Source organism: Cololabis saira, chromosome 5 (assembly GCF_033807715.1).
Source record: "Cololabis saira isolate AMF1-May2022 chromosome 5, fColSai1.1, whole genome shotgun sequence".
Lineage (NCBI taxonomy): Eukaryota > Metazoa > Chordata > Actinopteri > Beloniformes > Belonidae > Cololabis > Cololabis saira.
Genome location: NC_084591.1, coordinates 37,484,944 through 37,509,227, shown reverse-complemented (window position 1 = coordinate 37,509,227; position 24,284 = coordinate 37,484,944). Strand labels below are relative to the sequence as shown.

Below are 24,284 nucleotides of genomic sequence, written 5' to 3'. Positions count from 1 at the left end.
AAACGTAAGAACTTTGTGTTAAAATCTGTATTACTGTATATATGATGTAGAAAAGAAACAAAAAACAAAAAGGCCACCATACCAACAAGACAGGATGGATGTTTAGGCAACTCCCTTTGCACTTGATAAGCATGGAGTTGTGTGCTAAACAGAGACGAATACATTAAGAAACCCTAGAGACCAGTAATCTCAAGAGAGATCATCAGCTCTTCATAGGGACTTTTGTATGCTGTTGTTCTCTGCCTCACGGAGAGTGCAAGACACTCAAGAAAACCCACTGCAAAGTGTCAAAGTCATAGAGAAGTAAGCTATAGGAAGAAAGAACAGTCACAAAAACTCCTACGTAGTCATACCTGTCATTAAATCTGAAAAACAAATACAGTACTTAACCTGATTAGCCTTGATTCGGCGTGGAAAACATTTGACTGTATTTGATGGCAAACTGGACACCTTACAGCTGAACCTCTGTGGCAGTCATAGCTGTTTGTGGTCCACTCCCCTTTCCTCGGGAACACTTACAGCATTACAGACGTCACTCCTTCACATTAACACTTCTCTGCTATTTGGAACTGGGGGGGCCTTTGTAAGTTTTAATTACAGCAAGTAATGAGAGAATGCACGCAGACCGTGAGTGAGGTTGTATTTTTAGATCTGGATCTTGATTATCTAACACATTGCTGCTGCTGATTCTGAAACGACTTTGTCAAAAGAATTTAGTACCTTCAGTGTGATTAAAATCATTCCCAAAATTGGATTTTTAAAAACCCCATATAAGTCAGTCAACATTTTGCTCTTTAAAACTCTCTTGATTAAAACCCCTTTGGTATTTTGTATGTACATTTATTTGAAAAGTCAGATAGGCGTGTGATAGTTGATGACTCTTTCATGACTGAACAGTTACCGAGGATTTAGCAGAAATGTTGTTTTATTAAGCATCAGACAGTGAAACGTGATATTTCTGAGTGATTTTCTCTGAAATTACTTTTATTTTTTCTCATTTTCCACATAAACTTGTAGATTAAACTTGACTTCCATATTCTATGGTAAAGCTTGCTGCATGCATTTTTTAATTGGAGAGAAACGGTGCGTGGGTCTATTTGTGGTCCATTGCAATGTTGAAAAAGCAGCTGTCGGCTCGGCATCAAAGCCCTACTGGAACAAACCATTATTCGGCATGGCTCTGCAGCTGGCTGAAATGCATCACTTACTGTGTCATACATACCAGTCCCATTAATTTTAAAAAGGCAAACTTACCGCACCTAAAAATTTGATAAAAATGAAAAGGATTTCTTTAAATCTTTGAAAATATATAATGTCCACTATTGGGATTTACTTGAAATCAGAGTATAGTGATGCTCACACATGGACTTAGAAAATAAATGATCTATGATTGTTGTAAACGGATAGTTTACCCTTTTTGTGCCAGGAAGAAAACAATCTTCAACACTTTCTAGAGGTTTGATTGACAGCCGTGGCTGGTCCAGAGAGCCCCGAGCCAAGCCCATCACATAACGCATGCTCGACATGAACATGTCCATCTGGGGTACCAGTCCTCACCACTGCCCCCCTTGCTCTCTGCCTGCAGAGAGACCAAGGGACAAGAGGAGGAACAGGGTGTGAAGACAAGCCTCTCAGGGCTCGGGGGGTAAGCATCCAAAGCCAGCTGGCCTGGCTTTGAGATAAATCAATGGATGGAGTGACACAAGACTAGAAAGAAAGGGAAGAGTTGTAGAGTGAGGTAAAAGGCAAGATAAAGAAAACAAAATACGTGCAGGAAGAAAGGTGGAGACTGGAACAGCAGATTCTTTGAAGGCATTTGCGCGACAACAGGTGAGAAATAGGTGCAACATGAGGTTTTGACTTCTTGCAAATGGTGCAGAGACAAATGTGATATTGATGTCATGACAAGTTTGATTCAAGATTTTAAAGTGATTTTAACACAAGTGTTACCTTTGTCACTATTATGCTGAGCTGAGAAACGCTCTTTTCAAAGCACTACATAAGGTGAAACTTTTTTAGATGATGTGAAGTATTACATTTGAGCATGTATCTACACCAATCCTAGTTTTTTTTTTCACCAGTAGATGAGTAGGCTGATATTTTCCTTTTAAAAAAGAGGCTTTGAGGAGATCTTGAGCATTGAGCATGAATGTTCATTCATTGAAAACAGTTTTTTACCTGGGGATAAAACACCCAGTTTATGTAGTAACTAATCACTACATGTGTGTGTTGTTGCTACAATGTGCAGTGGTAGACATCCAACTAGGTAGGGAAAAGGAAAGGGCAAAGGTGTGATGAGATTTTCAATTACAATTATTTGCATATGTGTTTGGATACTATGTGCATGATGGGCTGGGGCAGGGAAACATTTGAAGACATGCTGTCAGAGCTGAAATTCTTCATCTGCATTTTTGTGACAACATTCTGAGGTACAAAATAATATATAATACTGACTAAAATATAATATTTGGGTACAGAATGAAACAGATGCGGAACAACTCAAATACTTGTGGTCAATGTTAAACTGGTGAACAGTGCTCCTTTTGCTATTTATTTGTGCTTTAATGCTATATTTTCAAATAACGTTGCAAGCTTATTATAATTTGCTGTTTCAGTGACATATTAAAATGTGAACTTAGTTTATTGAATTTTTGCCCTGTGATGGAAACCTCTTCCTGTTGCTCAAAGACAAACACAAAAAGGTTTGGACTCTGGCAGAACTCTGTGACCCTGAATAGAAAAACGTGTGTGGAGAATGGTTGGATAATTAAAACTTTTGTTAATGAGCTGTTTTGTTAAGGTATTAGAAACTGTTCAGAAGGGCTGGCACTTTGGCCGAGAGCCATTGTGGAATCAGATGAGGTAAGAAAGACTGTGCAGCCTTTTCTTTCAGGACTGGGACTCAATTGTGAGAAAGGTAGCACAGTTCACTGGGGACCAGGATGTATAAGACAAATACAAATGATCTTGCAGATGCTACACTTTGTGGCAACCCGTTTCCCTCATCATTAAGAGAATGCAGTGTAATGAGACGGACTGGAGGTGTTTTAGAGTGGTAAAGATAAAGACGACAACTAACAGTACAGCAAAATACTACAAATAAATATGTAAGATAATAATGTTTACTATTCCATGATAATTAGCAGTTTTTTCTACCAAAATGAATGCATTGAATCTGTAAAGTTGTCATTATCCATAGGTGTTTTACTATTTAACTGGCACATTGATTCTATTTTCAAAACAAAACTTGTACAAACAAAAGGAAAAAAGGAAAAAAAAAGTATATTTGTAGTTAAAAGTGTGTTATACTGGCAGCTACAGTTTAAAGTTTATAAGGATTTGTAAGTTATCAGTTGTATCTATACAATCATTATTCTATGTGATTGACATTCACATTAAATGGATTTATTATGAGATAATGAGTTGCTTGAGTCATGTATCATGTATATACACTGAGCAGAAAGGCAGAAGAGGTTGATTGTACTCTTAAAAGAAAAGAAGCATAGTAGAGAAACACACCAAAGGTCTGTCATTTTAAATTCTAGAGAGTGTGTGAAATCTTTCACTGGATTTAAATCTAAAGTGTCAACTTCAATGCATTCATTTTGGTAGAAAAATCATCATTATCACGGAATAGTATATATTATCATCTTACATATTTGTTTGCAGTATTTTCAGTCTTGTTAGTCTTTATCTTTACTACTCTACAAGGCAGTTTGGTATATTGTATTTCAAAACAATATATATAGCACAATACACAAGGTAATTCAAAGTGCTTTACATCAACATTAAAAGCGCCAAGACGCAATTAAACAGTAAATAAAAAATAAAATGAAATAAAATGATAAGAAAATAGGTAAAATAATAAAAAGCAGAAGTTGTTAAAAAGTAAGGGCAGTAGAGTACAGCAGGTAAGTATTTAATTTAGGAGTACGCTTCAGTAAACAGTAATGTTTTCAGGCCTGATTTAAAGGAGCTGACAGTTGGAGCAGACCTCAGGTCTACAGGAAGTTTGTTCCACCGGTGAGGAGCAGAATAACTGAACGCTGCCTCACCTTGCTTGGTTCTGGTTCTTGGGACAAACAACAAACCAGATCCAGATGAACCTCAGGGTCTGGGAGCTTCATAGAGAACTAACAGATCAAACATGTATTTTTGTCCAAGACCATTCAGTGCTTTGTAGACCAGCAGTAAGATTTTAAACTCTATCCTTTGACTCACTGGAAGCCAGTGTAGTGATTTCATGACTGGTGTAATATGGTTCAGTTTCCTGGTGTTTGTAAGGAAAGAGGGGGGAAATAATCACATAAAATAAAAAAAAACAACTTCAAATGCATGTGTGTAAGTTCTTCAATATCAGATCTACGTCTGATCAGCCAGCGATCGTGCTGTTTCTCAGCTGCACCTGCCTGCACATGCCAATACAAACACCGCGGCAGACCAATCAGCGCGCCTGCTCTGTTTCTGCGCGGACACGTCACGTGTCCCGCCTCCTCCCTCCCCATTGGCTCCTCGACAGACGCTGGATGTTGTCATTGGCCAGCGGAAGTGACCGTCATCCCAAATTCCATCGCCGTTGTCTTAGAGACATGACGTCAAAAATGTAACGCCTAATAAGTCAGGGCGAGTTCTTGATCAGTTCAGGGAAAGTATAGCTGATCAAATTTAAAGTTAAACGTAACTGCTTTCCACGATTCAGACAGAAGGGCTTCGTGTTTGTATAAAATGTCCATGATATGTGTCTGTGTCTTCACTGTAAGCCTATATATAGCCTGACCATTATCCCTCATTTCTGTAGTTATGGATGTTAAAATACATTTTCCTATGGTATGGTGATAGCTGCCAAATGAATGAAATAAACAAATAAAAAAGGAAAAATAAAGTAAACCATGTGTTTTACCCTTCTTGGAAATCATTTGGTTTCTCTCTTCTGGCTTATGCTGCGTTCCATTTACCTCGGAAGTCGGAACTGGGAACTGGGAATGACGTCACAGCCGAGTTATCAGCGTCCCAGTTACAAAGTAGGAAAACAAGATTGTAGTTCGCATATACCACATGAAAAATGTAAATTACACTATAGCAGCATATATATGCCGAACAATACTTGTATACGACTGATTTAGTGTGACCAAAACTAGAATGAAGTGCTACGAATTTTTACAGAGCTCTCTTCTACTGTTTACAACCGGGGCAGCCATGTTGGAATGTGAACTCGGGGGTCGTGAAGACTCTCCCACTTTCCCAGTGGGAAATCCCACTTCGAGGGGCGTTCCAGTTGAAAAATCCAACTGGGAACTGGGAAATCCCCACTTCCGAGGACAAATGGAACGCGGCATTAACCCCCCCCCCCCCCCCCCCTCTTTCTTTCCAACTTATCGAAATAAAAAGGAGACTTATCTTACTTGTAATACATGTTTTGACTGTGTGTGTGTGTGTGTGTGTGTGTGTGTGTGTGTGTGTGTGTGTGTGTGTGTGTGTGTGTGTGTGTGTGTGTGTGTGTGTGTGTGTGAGGGAGAGTGAGGGAGACTCTGAAGGCTGATTTATGGTTCCGCGTTACACCAACGCAGAGCCTACGGCGTAAGTTACGCAGCGACACGCACCGTACGTTGCGCGTCGCCGCGTAACCCTACGCCGTAGGCTACGCCGTAACCCCTCGGCGTAGGCTCTGCGTCGATTGAACGCAGAACCGTAATTCAGGCTCCACACAGGGAGGGGAGAGGCGGCTCGTCAGATGGGGAGGAGTCTCTCACTGACAAGAGGGAGATTGGCTTTTCTGAGTTTGTCAGCTCCCCCTAAAATAGCAGTCAGCGTGTAAATGTGAACTGAAATTACGTTTATCCACTGGAGTCACCGATATAGAGTGTCTATATACAGCGACTGACTTGGGAGTAAAGGTGAGTCACGGAAATAGAAACAATGTTGCGGAGCGCGGAGCTGCGATACTGTCGCTACAGTGACCGGGGGCAGGAAAGCGCAAGAGGGAGACGTAGAGTGGATTTGGGAGACATATCATATCTGTCTAACCTTCTACACGCGAGGGCTTAGGCTGAGACACGGCGTAGGCTAAAACTCGTGTAACACGGGTGAATTATGACTAAGTTTCCAGTGCCGTGAAAGGTGCAGGTTTCTGGTTTAAAGGCTGCAGTCAGGCAGGGCAGGCGCGCTCCGGGTGAATTCTGACACTTGTGAAAGTTTTTTCCAGGATTGCTCGCAAACACCGGTGATAAGTTGTCCCGTACAGCTTCTTTGACATTTCTTTTTTCGCATTTTGTTCCCCCACATCCCGTGGAGTTGGCTCGTTTAGTCCAGAAAGTGAAAAGCTGAGCTGTGTGTGCTTTGTAAAACAAGCGCAAAACAGTAATCAGTGCGTGTTTAATAACACTGTTGATCCACCGTGGGTTTGCTCACGCAGTGACAATGTCCTTGTAATAGAAGTTGTCAGGCGTTGACTTCACTGCAAATTGTATGTTTTTTTGTTGTGCAGCTTCTAAAAATATGCAACCTTCTTAAAGTAGAAGATTTGTAAATAATTCTTAGGTATGGACTATATTTTGACTTGGTAGCCTATATAATAATGTGACAGAGAGAGATACAGTGCCAAGTGTGTGTATATGTGGTTGTACTTCGCCTCAAAAAGTAAAACACCCACTTATTATTTTATTTGATAAGGTTGTTCTCAGGCAAGCTCAGGTGTGCAAGTGAAACCAAATGTGTTTTTTTTTTTAACAGATGATTTTTACCTTGCAGGACTGTTATTGCATATGAAGATCATTTGGTGATCTCACACTTTTATTAATAAAAGAGTCTGGCATCAGGACAGCGAGAGAGGGTAACAGAGATGGTCTTTGCTGGCTCTGGGTTCTTTGAATCTCCGGGTACTTTGGCGACCTTAACTCTCCTGCCAACAGTAACTCGACCTTATTTAATGCTTCTCGTGTATGCTTAGACCCTACATAGCTCACCATGTTAATGTTGCACTGATGAAGAAGTTTCTAATCCGTCGGAGGAGGAAATATGATCTAAACTCTTCGTCTGTTGATGTCTTATTTCACAAATTATTGTTCGTATGAAGGATGGTTTATGATTTTGGGTGTTTTACATTGCATTGATAAAATACAGAAAAAGTTTATACCAGAGTTTTTGAAACTCATGTTCAGTTGGTCTTTATTTATATATTTCTAAAGAGAGAGCTTTGCCTTCACTTAGACAATAAATATTTTACACCATACAGTGTATATTTCACATATTGGGTACAAACGACAACAAAATTGACTGCAGAAGAAGTTCTTCAGGGATACAAGTTGTTGCAGCGGCCCTAAAGCAAACTTTTTAACTGTTATTTTTGTGTTACCACTACTCTGAGTTCATGTGCATTACCATACCAGCTGGTTGCCAGTGATTTCCAAAGCAAAGCATTAAAGCACCATCCAATCTGCAGTAATTAGCTTGTATGCTGCCCCAGGCCTCGGCAGTAATGGGCCTTGTTGCTCATGATCCACATCAAGTGTCTAATGTGTATAGACGAAAGATCTTTTCACTGTGCTGAAATGGATTTTATCAGTTCATGTCATATAACCTGTTAGAGCCATCAGAAATATGTTTTTCATACACGCTGTGAACTGTTGGTCTTACCTCAGAGACCCCAAATGTTCAGCCTCAGCCGTTACACAAACATACAGAGATGTTAAATGATATGATTATTATTAGATTCTGTGCTTCATCATTTAATCAAGTAGAAAATGAAGGAGTATTATTGCACAACTGAACACTTATGACTACCACGATTTATGAAACATTGGCACGCATTGTTTTTATCTGCCCCTGGATGTCTCTGTAAACTTGCAGAAGTGCTTGTTAGCTTCTTAGCAGAAGTTCACAGTGGAAAGGGAGAAGTGAGAGGTGGTGATGGTGCGAGAAATGGGCAGCTGCAGCATCTTTTACCGCACGCCTCATCCCACTTCAATCTCAGTGTCTCAGCCTCTCCTTCCAGGAGAAATGTGGAGTGTGTGGGCGAGTCGGATCTGCAATTAACGCTGGTTGTCAGAAAGAGAATGCTGGCGTTTACACGATGCCTCTGAATCACCCGGGTGAAAGTCTTTCTCTTCCACTCTCCTCCTCCCAGGACATCTTTTCCAAGGAGGACAAAACACCAGAGAGCTGAAAGCCAAGGATGCATTGAGTGCACAATAAAAAGATAGCTGCAGAATATTCTGGTCCAATAAAGAGGATAGTGTTTCTTTGATTGTTTGGTAAGCCAAAATGTTTCTTTCATACTACGTATTTAGAGAAAATTGAATTTCTTACAGATTTTACAATAGAATACAGCAGAATGTGATGGTTAAATATATTGTGATGTATTATGCATGTTCTTGAGCCTATTTTTTTTGTCTATTCGCATTATGAGATGCTTTTTTTCCTGAAAAAGAAATATTTTATAATGTGGCATTTGAACAACATTTTTTAAATATATTATGGAAGTGAGCTGTAACTAAAAAGTTAATACGTACCACATAGACTTTTTGGATTGTTTGGTCAGTAAAATCTGCTGCAGGGCACTAAAATAACATCTTGGTTTGTGTATATTAACAAAATATATCCTCATGTTCCTTATGACCGTCTTCTTTTTCTTTTTACATTTAATATCATTATAAATATTGGTACTGCTGAAACTGAAATAGAAACAAAACAGGTAATGCTCATTGTTACTATGCTTCTGTTTGAAACCACCCCTTAGTCACAATATAATTCACGGGTCCAGAACTCTGTAGGGATTTCATCAGCAGAATTAAGTTTTGGACTTAGTACAGGAGGTTTGTTGGTGATTGATATTGTCTATGCTATGATATTTAGCTTTTTTCACTGCTTTGCATGTAGTGTCACAGTTAATACATTTGCAACGTACCTCTAGTAACACCATCAAAAATATAAGGGATATTATTTACTTAACAAAAGACAGTCGTTTCCCACATTTGTGAAAATACTATCAAATGGAAATCTTTTTGCTTTTATTCTGACAATCTTTGTAGAATTTTTTATCAAAATAAGAACTTATAATTATGAAGAAATATGACACAGCGATGTCTGATATGTGCCGCTGCAGCAATGTGTGATCGTACGGATGCTTGACTGTGACCATTGGTTGTACACGACTTTTCAGGATGCATTGTGGGATATATTGAGGGCTCTATGGGGATTAACAGTTTTCACCCCATATTCGCACACCACTACAAAATGGGAACGATGGCATGTAGTGGACCATTTAGTGACTAGGGGGTGGTTTCAGACAGCCTATTTCAACTTTTGCTTTTGTTTAGCTGAAGCATCTTAGTAACATGAATCATTGTTTATCCGAGCTCCATCATCACCATGGAGATTCCATCGTTCCCCTGTGAGACCTGGAGGTTACGTGCAGAATCTTGAGCCTGGCAGATAATGTTTTGGACCGCAGTTAACTGTAGACTGTTCCCTGCAAACTAAAAAGAAAAGAATGTATTTGATAAACAAATACTGTAGCCGACTGTCTTAATATTCATATATTTGCCAGTTTATTTCTGTATTTCTGTAGAACAATAAAAAACCCTAAACTACACATTTGAAGCAGAAAACTGAAAGGGATTTGACTTGACTTTAAGAGACATTTTCTTTCTAAGTTGAATTTATAAATATTGTTAATGTGCCTACAAATATGTAATTTGGAGGTGCCATGGGGGATATTTGGTTAGCTCGGGGAGGTTCTGGGTTGAGTTCTTAGCACTGTCTCTGTGTGTTTGCCACTTGTGTTAGGTGTTCATGAGCCACCGGTGTGGGTGTGGACTCGCACTAACTCTGCCATAGTACCCAGAGAGTTACATGGAGGGTTTGATTTAGCGTTACTGAAAAACCAAGCTCACTGAGATGTCATATGTCAGGAAATCTTTTGCTTTTAAACTATTAAAAAAAATGTTATTAGAACCTAGGGCTGTGCGATTAATCGATTTTAAATCTAAATCGGATTTATTAATCAAAATCGATGTTAAAAAAGGAAAATCGGAAAATGGATTTTCCTTTTTTGCAGCTGGCTGCATTACAGACAGAGCTCGTCTAGTCATCTTTGTTTGGTCAAGAAAATTGTAAATGTTGTCACTTTACTAAACTCAAGGAGGATTTACAGTATCTTTCAATTGCACTTCATTCCCAATAGGGAAATTTGTTTGCTATTTTTCTTTAAAAATAAAGATAAAATATTTTAAACAATTTATTCCATTGTCTTTTGTAGTTTTACCAAAAAAATCGAAATCGAGAATCGGGTTTTTAGAGAAAAAAATCAGGATTTTATTTTTGTCCAAAATCACCCAGCCCTATTAGAACCATTGTGCAAAACAAAAAGACAAAAAAAGTATCTTCGGACTCTGATTATGGGCTCCATGCTCAACTAGTTGAATGTTCTAGCCTTTTAGAGGTAGACAACATAATCCAACAATAAAAAGTAATGACTGAACACAAACTAATGATAAATGAATTACATCAACTCACTGAAAACTCTGATTTTCAACACCAGTCATTTTTTTTGTATCCCTGCAACAGCCTGATGTAAGCTCTGTGAGAGAAAGCTGTACTCGCTGAGGTGCTGTTTGTATAGCAAGACAGCCGGCAGCAACCTTTCAACTGTCCTGCCCTTGACTGAGACCTCTGGTGGTAAGCCACCGTGTTCGGCTCACTCAGCACATGTGCTGCTGAGCAGGGCAGAGCAGCTTAAGGCCGCTCCGTCTCGTCCTACATCCCCTGCTCTTTCAAACAAGTGCTGGCTGGAGGTCTGTTCCCCTTCTCGACCCGCACCGTCCAGGAGACGTGGCGGGACGGCCCTCAAACTGTAGGCCTGTCATCTTCATTTTAATTCTGTTTGCCTTCATTTGCAAATGACTGGCAAGAATATCATAGCCCCTAAGTTGTTGTCAAAGTTTTGACGAGCTATTTTCGGAAATGAGCAAAAGACCGACACATAGAGACAGTGTGGGTTTTGTGAAGGTTGATTGTGGAAGCATATGGTGAAAGCAAAATTGATGACTTTGACAGGTTGTGTGATTTTGCACCTCAAGACGCCTCCTCTTTCTTTGGGTTCTTGGGTTGTGATGAAAAAAAAACATATAATCACACTGTTCATCTTTAAAGTAAAGTGGGCTACCACCTTCACCCCCCATTTCCTTAACCCATGTGTGACCTGTGGTTTATGTGGCCCCCGAAACTGACATTTGCCTGAATAGAGGTTTAATGAAAAGTGAGGCTGCTACACAATATCATTGCCAAATTATCAAGCTTAATTTCATGTACAGGGAGTCTTAAGTTAAGAAAGACATCTCTTTGCTGAGTTGCATTTTAACCACATTTTAATGAGACTTTGAAAAAAAAAAAACAACTGAAATCAAAGGAATATATTATAATATAATTTACTAGATCAAAAGATCTCCCATGATTGCTAATATACCCCACTGTATTGAATTTCTGATGTTCTACTGTAGATCTTTTAAACCATCTCTCACTGGAGGCTTAACTTCGCTGGCTTTGTACGCGGTCATCATTAACAGATAAACAATTGAACTGTGCCCAGAATAAACTTGCGTGAGAGTCTTTTACACTCTGTGTGATGATATGGTTTACTGTGTTGTTGTGCTAAAATAAGCCATGCGAAGCATGAGTTAAAGCCTTTATCACCATTTTATCTAACCTCCTATTATGCTATCCAAGATGGCAAGAAGTCGACTGCAAGTAAGAGTGTTTATCAGTGGTTGGCGTAGTAATTACAACTGTGCGACTTGGGTGCCACCGCTCGTACATCAAGCCCATTGACTAAAGTTCCAGTATAGCTGCTGGAAATAACAGTTGGATCTTTTACAGCTGGACTGTCCCCGTGGCTCCATGAACTGCAGGAAGGAGACCTGGCCTGTAATGTCTTTGTTTTTCCGTCTGTCTGAGAGGCCTTGTGAACTAGGACAGCTGGAGGGGTGGGGGCTGATTCCTACTATTATTCCACAACACACATGAAGCATATGAACGGGGAAGGGAAGTGACCCCCCCCCCTGCTACCTGGTACAGTAGCTCTTCGGGCCCACCACGGAGCTCTGACTAACAGTTGTCTTCCTCTCTCCTGTTAGAGCTGAGCTGTTGCAGCGTGAGCGGTGCATCGCCTCCTGCATACGTTTTTAAACAGTTTTTGCAGAAGACTCAGGAAAATAAGAAATATCCTTTTGACCATGTCTACCTCAAAGGAGGTGTTAGCCTGATCAAGTACAATAAGCAGAGGCCATCATTAGGCATGGGACGATATGAAAATTTCATATCACGATATTAGTGGACAAAAATATCACGATTACGATATTATCACGATATTAGCGTGTCGCTTATAAAATTCTTAAAATGCAAGGAAAAACCCTAACCGTGGATCCACTGGTTCCTTCAGAACATTTATTCTCAAATCATTCTCAACACAGTGACACTTGAGGTAGAGAACAAATAGTGTACTGTAAATGTTATGCATTACAAAGTGTAAACTATAGTACCGGTACCAGTACTTATTTGAACTTTCTTTTTTTGCAAGAAAATACTTCCCTGAGAGTCGAAAGAAATAAGTGACAAATAGAAATAAAGTGACAAAGTAGAGCCAAATGCACACTGATTGTATTACTCTCTGAAACTTTAACAGTGGCTGGCTACTCTCTGAAAAAATATTAAATAAATAATAATAATAAATAATATTAATAAAATACATGAAAAAAATAACACTGGCTTCTACCTGGCTGGTAGCTTTGTGTGACCAAAAAAAAAAAAAAAAAAAAAAAATTGGCGATAATTACAGTACCCCACGATAACGTTATCACGGCCGTTTTTTATCGCAATATACGATAATATCGTATATCGCCCCATGCCTAGCCATCATGTGATCGTTTGACTTTAATACCTCTTTCAGTCATTTGAAACCGCAAACATTCCTCTTTTGGAAGGTTTTTTTTGTATTTTTCTTGAAGTTGTGAATAAGTAAAAAGCAATCTTTTTGAATCCAGGACATTCAGAAATGATCTTTGCATCTCCCAGGCTCTAGGTCCGTTTTCTGTATAGTGTGACTTTGACTGTAAGAGAGGTGTTGAGTCTGCCCGCTGTTTGTGTGCCTGCCCGTCTGTCCTCTCCCTTTCTCCCAGTCCACTTTCCATCTGTGTGCTGTGGGCTGCAGATCGAGGTGAAAATGGTGTAGAGTTTCCACCAGTGAGCTGTTGCCATCCTATATTCATGTCAGACTGTGTCGTTCTTCACTTTATTTCCCTCCTCCCCTCAACCTCTGCCTCAGCTGCCAGGGGTGTTCACAGTGTGTACGGGGCTTGGGGAGGGGGACATTAATCATCAGCCGCTGGACTTGGGACTCAGGATCAGGGGTTATGAGCTATCAGGACCACAGCCTAACCGAAAATCAAAAACGGTTCTCGGGGAGGCAAGCAGCAGCAGGGCCTGTGGGGTTATCTCTGGCAAACCCTTTCTTTGTCTGTCTCTTAAGTTTTTGCACACAGTGTGCATGTGACAGCTAACACATATAATCTGATTTGGGAAAAAAGTGGTCCGTAGCTGCAGAAATGCTCCTTCGGTACACGCTGATTATCGACGTCAATGCAAATCAAATGAAAGAAAAGTATATCATCATCTTTCAGAATAAACTCATTTAACTTAGAAGAATCAGGAAAAAGTTAATTGTGATCTGTGTTTAGACAAAGTACGGTTTGTTCTGTCATTCTGCAAAGCAAATTGAACAAATCTCTTAGTATTCAACTTCGGAGTCCTCTCCATTTATGAGCCTATAGAACCCTAGTAACATATTGCACAGTGACAAAATCTCTGCAAACTCAGAGTTGTGTTTTCCAACATCCCCCAGTTGTACACTGTGGAGAAGTAAGTCCAATTAACACTGTTTGTAAATGGTCTACATGAAACGTGTAAATGGCAGACTGTGTGAGATCATGAAAAGACACATTTTACCACATAAAATAGAAAAGAAAAGAAAGTCTTTGCTACCAAAGCTAACCCTTTCTGCTGTTGCTATGACTCATGGCCGTCCTTGCTGCACAGATTGCGTAAACCTTTTATGTAATGGAACATTGTGGGAAAGGGCCATCGAGTGGAGGATAAAAATGGGAAGAGAAAAATCAAATATTTATTTTGAGCTTTTTTATTCATTTTTTTCTTCTTTTCTTTATCCATTAGGGGCATGTGTGCTCTCCTGGCAGACAGCATCCATACTGCTAAACAATATGGACTACATATATGTGTACCAAAAAGTTTTTGAGCACTGGGGAAGAACTGAATATCAAAAATTCTAATCTGGGTCCTTTGTGTTGAGATTAGGTAAATGTGCAGCTTCTGAGACATTATGCATTACGTCCCTATAATTCTCACATTGTGGATTCCCCCTAGAGGAGAGTTTCGGTTCATCTTTGCTGTTTACCATTTCTGATTTGCAGTTTGTGCAACATCAAAAGGCTGCCATGACACTCAGCACAGTGTGTGGGGTTCCTCGAGGAGGGTCGGGGGACTGTTGTTCCCATAGGGGCTGGCATTACTATTGTCCCCTAGTGAGAAGCTTGACGTATGATTGACAACCATGCAAATGGACAGATGCCATCATCCTGTATCAGACCGCAGCACTACACTGTAATTTGATGCAAATGTATAAACCTCCAGGACCATGCATGCATTAGTTTTTATTTGTTGCTTTGGGTTTTCTGCATGCGGCTGTCAGGAAAATAAACTGAGGAATATGCAATAAAAAAAAAAAAAAAAGAAGTGGTGAAAACAGACAAACTCTGACACACATGTGTAACACAGTCAGAGTGAAGTGTGATACAGGAAGTGTTCATTCATTAAGGGTGCTGAATATGAATGTTGTACTATATCAATGACTTGTTAGAGTGACACACTGTCATAAGGAATGCTGGTGATGGGAGATTTCGCTCCGAGTTGTAATTGGTTAAACCAACACGGTTAATTTGAAGCAAGGAGTTAGCCATTACTCTGTCAATTAGATGCAGCACGAGAAGGCTGGTCTAATTAAAATGACTTCTAATGGACAAGAGGTGATTAAGAAATGTCTTATTTTTGTTATACTACATTTATTACCCCCCAAAAATTGGGGGAATAAATTGTTATATAAATTAAGTTGTAGTAACTAAATTGAATTGAATAATAGTTTATTGATCCCCAAAGAGAAATTATGGTGCAATGTAAATTTACTTTGGAAAATATGTCAGAAAGTATTAAATTCAAATAACATAAAAGGAGAAGCTGCTGTATAGTATAGGCATGGTTATAAGTTAAATTTATCAGCATTTGAGGTCACCATTAGTTGGTGTTTGTAAATCTAGTCTCTGCTGCTTCCTTGTGTGAACAACTTTCCATTGTCATGGCTACACATCATAACCAGCATTCAAAAAAAGTGCCACAATTACCTGCAGAAATCCTCCTGGTGGAACAGCATCCAAACAGCATGGACAAATGTTTCAAAAAACATAGATGCAATTGAAAAAAGCTCCATGAAAAAAAATCTCAAGAAGATATGAAGACACGACAGCACCACTGCAATAGACTGCGACTCTAAAATGATGATCAATGAATGGACGCGCCTGAATATAAGAATGAATGAGTATGGAAAAAAATACTTTTATAGATGTGGTATAAGAAGGTTTTAAAAGTGGAAGAAGCATATCTTTTAAGTAATTGATATCACCATGAAACGCCCCCAGCTAATCACTTATAGGGAAGCAGTTATCTGTAATTTTATATTTAACCCTTTAAGGCACTAAGGCTCGGGTCAAAACGACCCAAGCCAGAGCCAAGGCCCTCAGTTCCTCAGAGGGGCTTGCCTGTACATTAGCAGCTTGCAATGGTTAAATATGGAAAAATGTATTATCTAGTTAAATGGGATTTGCATAAAAGTCCAACGTAAAACTGGGAAAAAAAAAACAAAATATGTCGCCTGGATGTTTGACTTCATTGAGCCTACAAAAAACTAACAAAAAAATCCATTGTAGAAGCAAAAAAAATCTTAAAACTAACCAGTATGAAAAGAAGAAAAACAAACTTTTTTCATGTCTTTCTAACGTTGACTGTTTTCACTGTTGAGGGTATATCAATTAAAACCATTGCAATGCAAAAAGAATCTATTTTGGAAATATTTTCACCCATTTTTAATCCAGAGTTACAACTTGATTTTCTTAAAAGAATGTTAATAATTGTAAGCACATTCTGTAATTTCAGGCTAAAACAGGGTTTTTTCTAGAAGAAAAAGATCAGTTTATATTAAGCTGTTATTAGAGACTATGTACCATCTAATACATTTAATAGAAGAGGTTTTAAGGATCACGGCACCTTCAGAATAGTGGTAGGTTATCTTAAAAAACCATTTGAGTTTTGACATTAATTTTAAGGTGTTAATTTCTGTTGAAAGTGGGGTTGTTATACTTAAGAGACAGAAGCTGGCAGAGGTGATGCTCTGCAGCCAATTAACTATACTGTGTAGAATTTTATGTTGTCTGCCACATTCATTGTTTATGAGACAATTTATCTCTGAGTTCTAGCAAAGAGGAGGTTATCATCATCTTCTTTGTTCATAAAAGTTTCACTCAAGTGTGCATCGAGGGGTTTACCTTGAGGAGGAGAGTAGCTTTTCTACATGAAATGGATATAACTGTTAGGTGAGGGTCATCTCTTTATCCTTGAGAAACTGAGAATCCATTCATTGGCTGGTCTTGAAAACCTGACTGACGCAAATGGATCATTGGGAATAGAAGCGTCCCAGCAGTAATTATGTTACAACGCCGCTACCACACACCACCACAGAGGTGGGATGGGATGAGCATGGGGTGCTTCTTATAGTCTTTCCCTTACATTTTCCTACATCATTACCACAGTCATACTGCCTTCTATCTCCCTTTCCTCACACTCATCCTTTCCTTACAGACTCATTTCCTTTCGGTGTCTCTATCACACATATTTATTATGAATTGCAAACATGCGAGACGGTGGAAAGTTTCTGACTAAGATTTCTCCTTCTCTGTTGGGTGAATTTCTCATCCTTCTGTTGCATGATTTGTATCAGATCATGCTATCTGCTCATCAATGTTGTCTTCTAGGCCTCCAGGCCCCCGCTGCCTGCACCTTGAAGGTATGGCAGGACGTCCGTTTCACCGCCCCCCTGCTATCCAGGGCTCTGTGGCACTAAGTCAGTTAAAAAAAGAGACATGAAATTAATGTAATGTCAATGGCGTTTTCTCGTGAAACCCCCAAGGCACTTAGTGAAAGTCACCTTGCATAGTCCTCTCATCCCCTGACAGTACTGTGAGAGTGAGATGGAGGATGTCTGTCTGGTAAGGCTGTCAGCATACGATGTCCTTCGGTTGTTGGTTGCTATCCACCCGTCATCGTTCACATTTTGTAGATTGGATTCATGTCCGGTATTTTTCTGAAGGAGCAACATCATATCTATTCAGTCGTCTATGCTATGCGGCCCATGCACAGCGAGACGTTTTCTCAGTGAGATTAGGTTCATCCTGTGGGGTTTTCTTCCCTTTTTATGTCATTTCGGAGGTGATAAGTAGCCTTCTATCTCCTGGTCCCTGTCTTACAGCACCATCCCCCAGTCCGAGCAAGGTGCTAGCAGCATGGAGGATTGTTTGAACTTGCACTGATCCAATGTGGGATTACAGCTGGGTCATTGGAGAGTTGGACTGAGCTTTCAGTCATCAAGGCAGATTAACCACTCGCTGTCTGCTTGGCTGCCCTTTCAGTGCAGGCTCTCACCGCTGGCTTTGTGATTGTCCCCACTGTGCAGGTTTGCACTCCCTTTTGAACAATGCGTCTTTGTATCTTAATTAATTGAGTCCGATGCAGAATGATTACTGAATCCTTATCAAAAGATGTCAAGAAAGTCACAATGTAAAAGAGTTTAGCCAACATGGTTTTTCTGTGCAAAATATCAAAATGTGTATTTAATTTAACTAGGTCTTCATATCACAATGATTTTAGCCAATCCTTGAAATGCTATTCAAGTCGCTCTGTATGAAAAATAGTGCTCCAAGCTATGCTGTATAAGAGGAAGGGGAAGTGCTGCAGAGTTTCCAGGTTCTGCGGCCTGCACTTTTTCGTTTCTCAAAATCTCCTATTTCACTTCTTTTGCTTGCGTGTAGTGATAGCTCTTATTAATTATATCTCATTAGTTGCCCTAGAAACCGAGGTGAGGGGATGTATTAAATGAAATAGTAAAAAGGAAGAAATAGATCACATGATGAAACAAGTAAAAGAGAAAGAAAAAAGGTGGCGGGCTAAAAAAGATGGGAAAGAGTGTGTGTTGAGGGATCAGCCGTGTGTCAGATTAGCATCAGAAGACATGAACACTGGTGATGCTGCAAGGACCACAATCCTGCCTTTCACTGCTGGAGAGGGAGATAAGCACACCCTCACAAAAGGAAAGAGGGAGGGAGCGGGAGATGACTGGCTTGCCTCCGCTTCCCTCAGGCCAACAGCCCCATTTACAGGTACAGCACCTCCTGATGAAAGCAAGAACAAAGAGGAGGATGTTCTTTTTCTAACACACTGGTGTCAAGGCACCCCTTAAACAAATCTGTGAAACTGACTTAGGATTTAAGCTGCTTCACTTTATGTCTTCAGTCTGCCAGAGGGCTAATCATAACCGAACCACGGTTGTGACACTTTGAGTTTCATACACATAGGAGTGTTGTCATGGATTATTTCACAGAATCCCATTATCAATGTACATCAGATTACTGCAAGACACTGTTGCATTCTCAAACGATATGCTGTCATATTCATGTTGCTTTAGTGGATATTGTGTTGTGCCAACTGTGATTCATTCTTATGCAACGAGTGGATTGTTAAAAAAAACAACAAAAAAAAACGGGAAAGATCTGCGTCTACTAATTGTAAAATGAATGGCTAGATTTCCCGCGCACGTTGTCCAGCCTGTGTAATGATCCTTCCAGTAAACACAGTTAGCACACAGAGCAAGGCCACCAGAGATGGGCTTCTGTTGTTGTTTAGTCTCAGACTTGCATTCAGGGCAGTAATAAGTGGAGGGCTCAAAGAGGAAGGGTGTCCCAAAGGTGGTCGTCCCTCCCGTTCTTCCTCCTTTCCACACTACATCACCCCCCCCTCCCAACACACACACACACACACACACACACACACACACACACTCTGCAGAGGGCATGCAGAATAACAGGAAGTGAAGGGGCAGGAAGTTGAGTGTTGTCTGCCCACAGTCTGTGGTAGGATAAAGGCTAACTCTGTTTTGCACAGGAAGTGCAACTGTCACAGCTGTGTCTGCTGCCCATCACCTTTAAAGAAGCATGGACATGTTGTTTGCATATCACGGATATATGAGATAAATTTGAAATGTAAAAATGAAGAAAAGAAAACATGATATCAAAACATGAAACCTGAACATGAAACGTGATAAAAAATAATGGCATCACTTCACCTTAGATGTATCAGACTTATAGAAAAGCCTAATTTCACGCTCATTAGACAAAAATCCTAACAAAAACACACTGTAGTTTTATCTTATATTTTATGTGGGTTGGCAGTTGAGGGCGTAATGCTTTATAATTGTGTGGAGTGAATGCAGACTTACAAGGAGAGCGGTAGGAGGATGTGCTGGATCCATAAATCAGCCTGGAAATTAAAAATGTGTTAATGATAGTGAAAAATGCCAGGCCTGTCACCAAAATGTGCAAGACCCATCACAGTTTTAGTCAGCAAGTTTTTAACTTAGCTGCTATTTCAACATGATGAACCACAACATTCTCACTTTAACCTACAGATCTGATCAAAGTTGTATGTGATTTCATTGTCACAATAAGCACTGGTTCTGCTAATTGGCAGTTAAATTGACTGGTACCTAGAACGGCACATGAAGCTGAAGTTGGCTTACAATTCGGAACCTCTTCTCTAAACTGCAGAACGAGAAATAAGAATCAAAAGCCAACTTCAGTCTGTGTGAAAGATGCTGCAGTTTTGAGATTTAGCTTTTAGAATCAGTACATTTTATGTGAAAATATGTGAAAGTTTCTACATCAAATGGGTGGTTAGCACAACAAACTGTTGGTAAAACTAACAGCAAACCTAAAATATTCTCTTTGAAATGTAATTTACTGTTCCGTTTGGTATTTATTCACAGCTCAGAAGTCCCTACAGTGCTAAACACCATGTAGAAAATATGATGATGACAGGTAGGCAATGGCTAAGCGAGCCAACAATCAAAAGGCCATGCACCTAAGTAAATGTAAATTTGTTGCTTTATATCATTTAACCTGATGCCGACCAACCAAAAAAAACTAACCCCTCATAGAATTGTTATGAATGTAAAATTTAGCTATGGACCATTTATTGAACTAGGTCTTTAATATGTTTATTGCTCCTGCAAAGGTGAACATTTTAACAGTGGAGTCAATGGAGATTGATTCCTTTTGGGGACAGCCCCCCGTGGTCAGTTGAGGAACTACAACGTCTCTTATTTCCACGTTGACTTCAAAGTTAGAATGTTGGTGCTTGTCTGTGCACACGCCGTGTGGCTGTGGTCAATTACGTGCACGTTTGATAGGGTGTACATCGTAGTCAGCCCTGGACCTGAATCAGGCAGACGATCTTATCAATGCTCTGAAAAGCTGATCTGGTCATTCCTTTGGTGATATATTCTCCTCATATTGATTTATGTGTTACAAATGTTAGGTAAGCGTCTTGCAGATGTACTGGTTAATGTCTAAGTGTTTCAGGTAGACCACGTCACGTCGTACATCCTTAGATCTGATACGTGTATGTATCTTTATCTATGTTAAATGACCCTTAAAATGTTACCGCCAAAGTAAGCAAAATTAATTTATCTTCATTGCTTTAAGCAAATACAATCTAGCACCAACAACATGAAAAAAATGAGGTGAATCTGAGGCTCGTTGAGGCAGACAAGAAAGCGATGTTTTGCACTCACATACACCTCTCTGTATAGCACTTTCCAATTACACCCTGTGGTTCAAAGGAGCAAACAGTGTCCAAGCTTGCCTTGCCAACCGATGCACGATTGCCAAGTTTGTTGCTACTCAAAAATCCCACGACCAGCCTGGCATTCACCTGTAGGCTCCAACACTAAAGGATCGGCACACAGGGGGTTGAGTTTTTGCTCATTATTCCCAGTATCTCAATGTAGGTTATATCTGTGGGGAGTAATGAGGTTGGAGCCTAGATCTCAGACTACAAGTACTGTTAAAATAAAGACTGGAGTGTACATCGATTGACTGAAACAAGGTGTGTGTGTGTTTTTTTTCAAAGTCATACCTGCTTCATGATGTAAAAGTTCATGAGAGGCTAGAGCTGTTTTTAGTTGGCATCAGGTGAGAAGTGCAGTAAAGATTTGACAGGCTGCCAGTCTATCACAGTGCGAGCAGAGAGAAACAGACAATCATGTTTGTGCAGACACACCTGAGGCCAATTTAGAATTATTTATTAACCTAACATGAACGTTCTTGTATTGTGGCGGGAAACCAGAGCACCAGCAGTGCACATATTAAGAAAAGGTTGAAAAGTTACTCACGGAGAAAAAGATTGTACAATAAATCTTTGCTACCGCAGCTTCATAAGTCATTTCCAGTATAGCTTCTGTTACAATAATTTACAAATCAATTCATGCAAAAAATGAAGCATTATTCATACCTGCTGTAAACAAACAGAAAAATGCATTTAAAGGAACATTTTTGGTTCATGCATAGGCTCTGATTGTTATAAACTCTGAAATGTACCCTTCTTGAGCCATTTTGCTCACCATGTTATCACCGTCTGGGATACTTTTTGGCTAACCTAAGGCCCAATGTATTCCTCCAGGATAGGCTGTTGGTTCTCATGTACGCAGCTGTGGATAGATTAGTGCACCTTCTAGAGCAGGAGTCGGCAACCCGCGGCTCTAGAGCCGCATGCGGCTCTTTAGCGCCGCCCTAGTGGCTCCTGGAGCTTTTTCAAAAATGTTTGAAAAAAAAAAAAAAAAAATATTTTTTTTCCTTTTCTTTTTTTCTTTTTTCCTTTTTTGATCTCGACATTTTGACTTTTTTCTCAAAATTTTGATTTTTTTGTCAACATTTCGACTTTTTTTCTTGAGATTGTACTTCAACATTAATCTTGACATTTCGACCTTTTACTCGAAATTTCGACTTTTTTCTGGACATTTTGACTTTTTTCTGGACATTTCGACTTTTTTCTCAAGATTGTACTTCAAAATTAATCTCGACATTTCAACCTTTTTCTCAAAATGTAGATTTTTTTCTCAACATTTCGACTTTTTTCTCAAAATTTTGACAGAATGAAAAAAAAATCTCCCCCGAGTTCTAACTAATATAGAAACATGCAGCATGTGTTGTCTCCATTCTAAGGCTTATACAAGATTTTCAATTTTTTGCGGCTCCAGACATATTTGTTTTTTGTGTTTTTGGTCCAATATGGCTCTTTCAACATTTTGGGTTGCCGACCCCTGTTCTAGAGAGTCAGCAGCAATCTTACAAAATGAGGTGGAACTTTATTTAACTTGTATGAAAAATGGGTTACAGCTGAAACTGTGCTAGCAGATATGAACCGCGTGGATCTGCATTGTTTCTGAGGCGATCTCCTTGTCTCATGTTGCCCATCCCCTGCTTCAAAGTTGTGTTTGCTCCTTTTATGAGTATAGTCTTCATCTTAGTTTCCTACACACCCACACTCACATGCACCAAGAGCACATGATTTAAGCCATGAACAGATGCTCTCACCCATTCTAACACCCAAGAGTGTCATGCTGAACATGTACCGTGCTACAGTGCAGACACTGCTCTCCTTTGTTATCAGAAATACACTGACGTGTAGAGGAAGACAAACAGTTAGTTCAGGAGACTGGAATTACATTATTTGATCAACATTAAGGTGCATTATAACACGATCCGCTGTATTACAAGATTAATTGTTGAGATCCTGACAAGTAGTAAGTAGTTTTTTTGTCGTCGTTTTTTTTCAGCAAGCTGTTTAAGACTTCTAAGACCTTTCAAACGACTGTTGACTCTGGTTGGAAGCATGGCACACCTGCAGTTTGAAGGCCCCTTGAAGCTTGTCATTTTGTATCTGTGCAAGAAAAATGTCATTGCGCAATCTACCTGCAGACTTGAACTATCCCGCTGTGAGAGATCCTCTGCAAAAAGAAAGCGGAAAATGCAGCTGAGTGTGAATGTGTGTTTGTGTGAGACTGTCTTGAACCTGACGGATTTCTTGGTAAATTCTCATAAAATGAGCAAGACTGAGGGGTTTTCTGTTCAGATCATCAGTTCAGCTGCAGTACACAGTTCACACAGCACTTTCTGAGCCGAGCACTTTCAGGCATTGAGCCTTTCTTTAAAATGTAATCAAATAAACAAAACATATTTGTTGGTAAAGTGGAAAATCTGATGGACGAATAAGTTGAATTTTGTCGTAATTGTCTGCTGCACTATTATAATATTTCATGGTGGTCCAGGTATGTCTTTAGGGGAGCTGAGATCTGCTGCCACAGACTCCCTGTAATTCCTGCTTGGCGCTCTCTATTTGTGTGTGAGAAATGGTGAATGAACTAAAACATCGTCATTTTCTCTGGTCTGTTGTGATGTGGTTTGGGGAAATTCTTTGTGGGGGTTCAGGCAGTTTCTTTCCTGGCTCTGACAGCAGTGCGTGGGTAGTTAGCAAGGTGATCTGAGTCAAGTTTGCCTACAGTGGAGCCCCGATTCAGACAGCCAGACACCATAATGCCCGTCCATCTGTAACCCATAATGACTGTGTGCCACTGGAACTGGTCATTTTCGTTTCACTGCCAATTCAGCCCCTGGTTTCCTTACCCCGCAAATGCTGACTGCATGTAATGGCCTCAGTTGTTAACCTTTCTACATTTGTTCTCATACTGTAAGGAAAGTGCAGTTGGTTTGACGTTTTCTATTTGCTGAGTGTAAGTGATGGATGGGCCTCAAGAGAAGGGGCTATATCTCTTTTAGCAAAGGAGCAGACACATGGCAGAGTTAGATGTTCCCCGGGGCGTACTGGTGTGAACTACTGGCCAGGTTACACGCTCATATGAGAATAGACCCGCGATTCTCCTCTTCCCTCCTGGCTTCTGCCCCAAGCCAGGAGATTTCAACTAGCCTCCACCAAACAGGGCGCCTTCTTAATCATCTTAAGAGAAAAGCTGGCATCAGTATGGGTCAGCTTAGAAAACGCAAGGA

At 39.9% G+C, this 24,284-nt stretch overlaps 1 protein-coding gene across 11 annotated transcripts in view; it reads left to right on the top strand.

The window, feature by feature from the left end:
- Positions 1 to 1,599: 1,599 nt before the first annotated feature.
- The window catches only part of mef2aa (myocyte enhancer factor 2aa), a 72,398-nt gene continuing 49,713 nt past the window's right edge, over positions 1,600 to 24,284 (top strand). For 8 of the 11 annotated variants that reach the window (XM_061721909.1, XM_061721907.1, XM_061721905.1 and 5 more), the window contains exons 1-2: positions 5,745 to 5,894; positions 8,123 to 8,249. The gene's annotated coding sequence lies outside the window, so the exon portion shown is untranslated. Of the gene's footprint in view, positions 1,831 to 5,744; positions 5,895 to 8,122; positions 8,250 to 24,284 lie in introns of those variants that run through there. The other 3 variants (XM_061721902.1, XM_061721903.1, XM_061721901.1) reach the window with 3 other exon arrangements.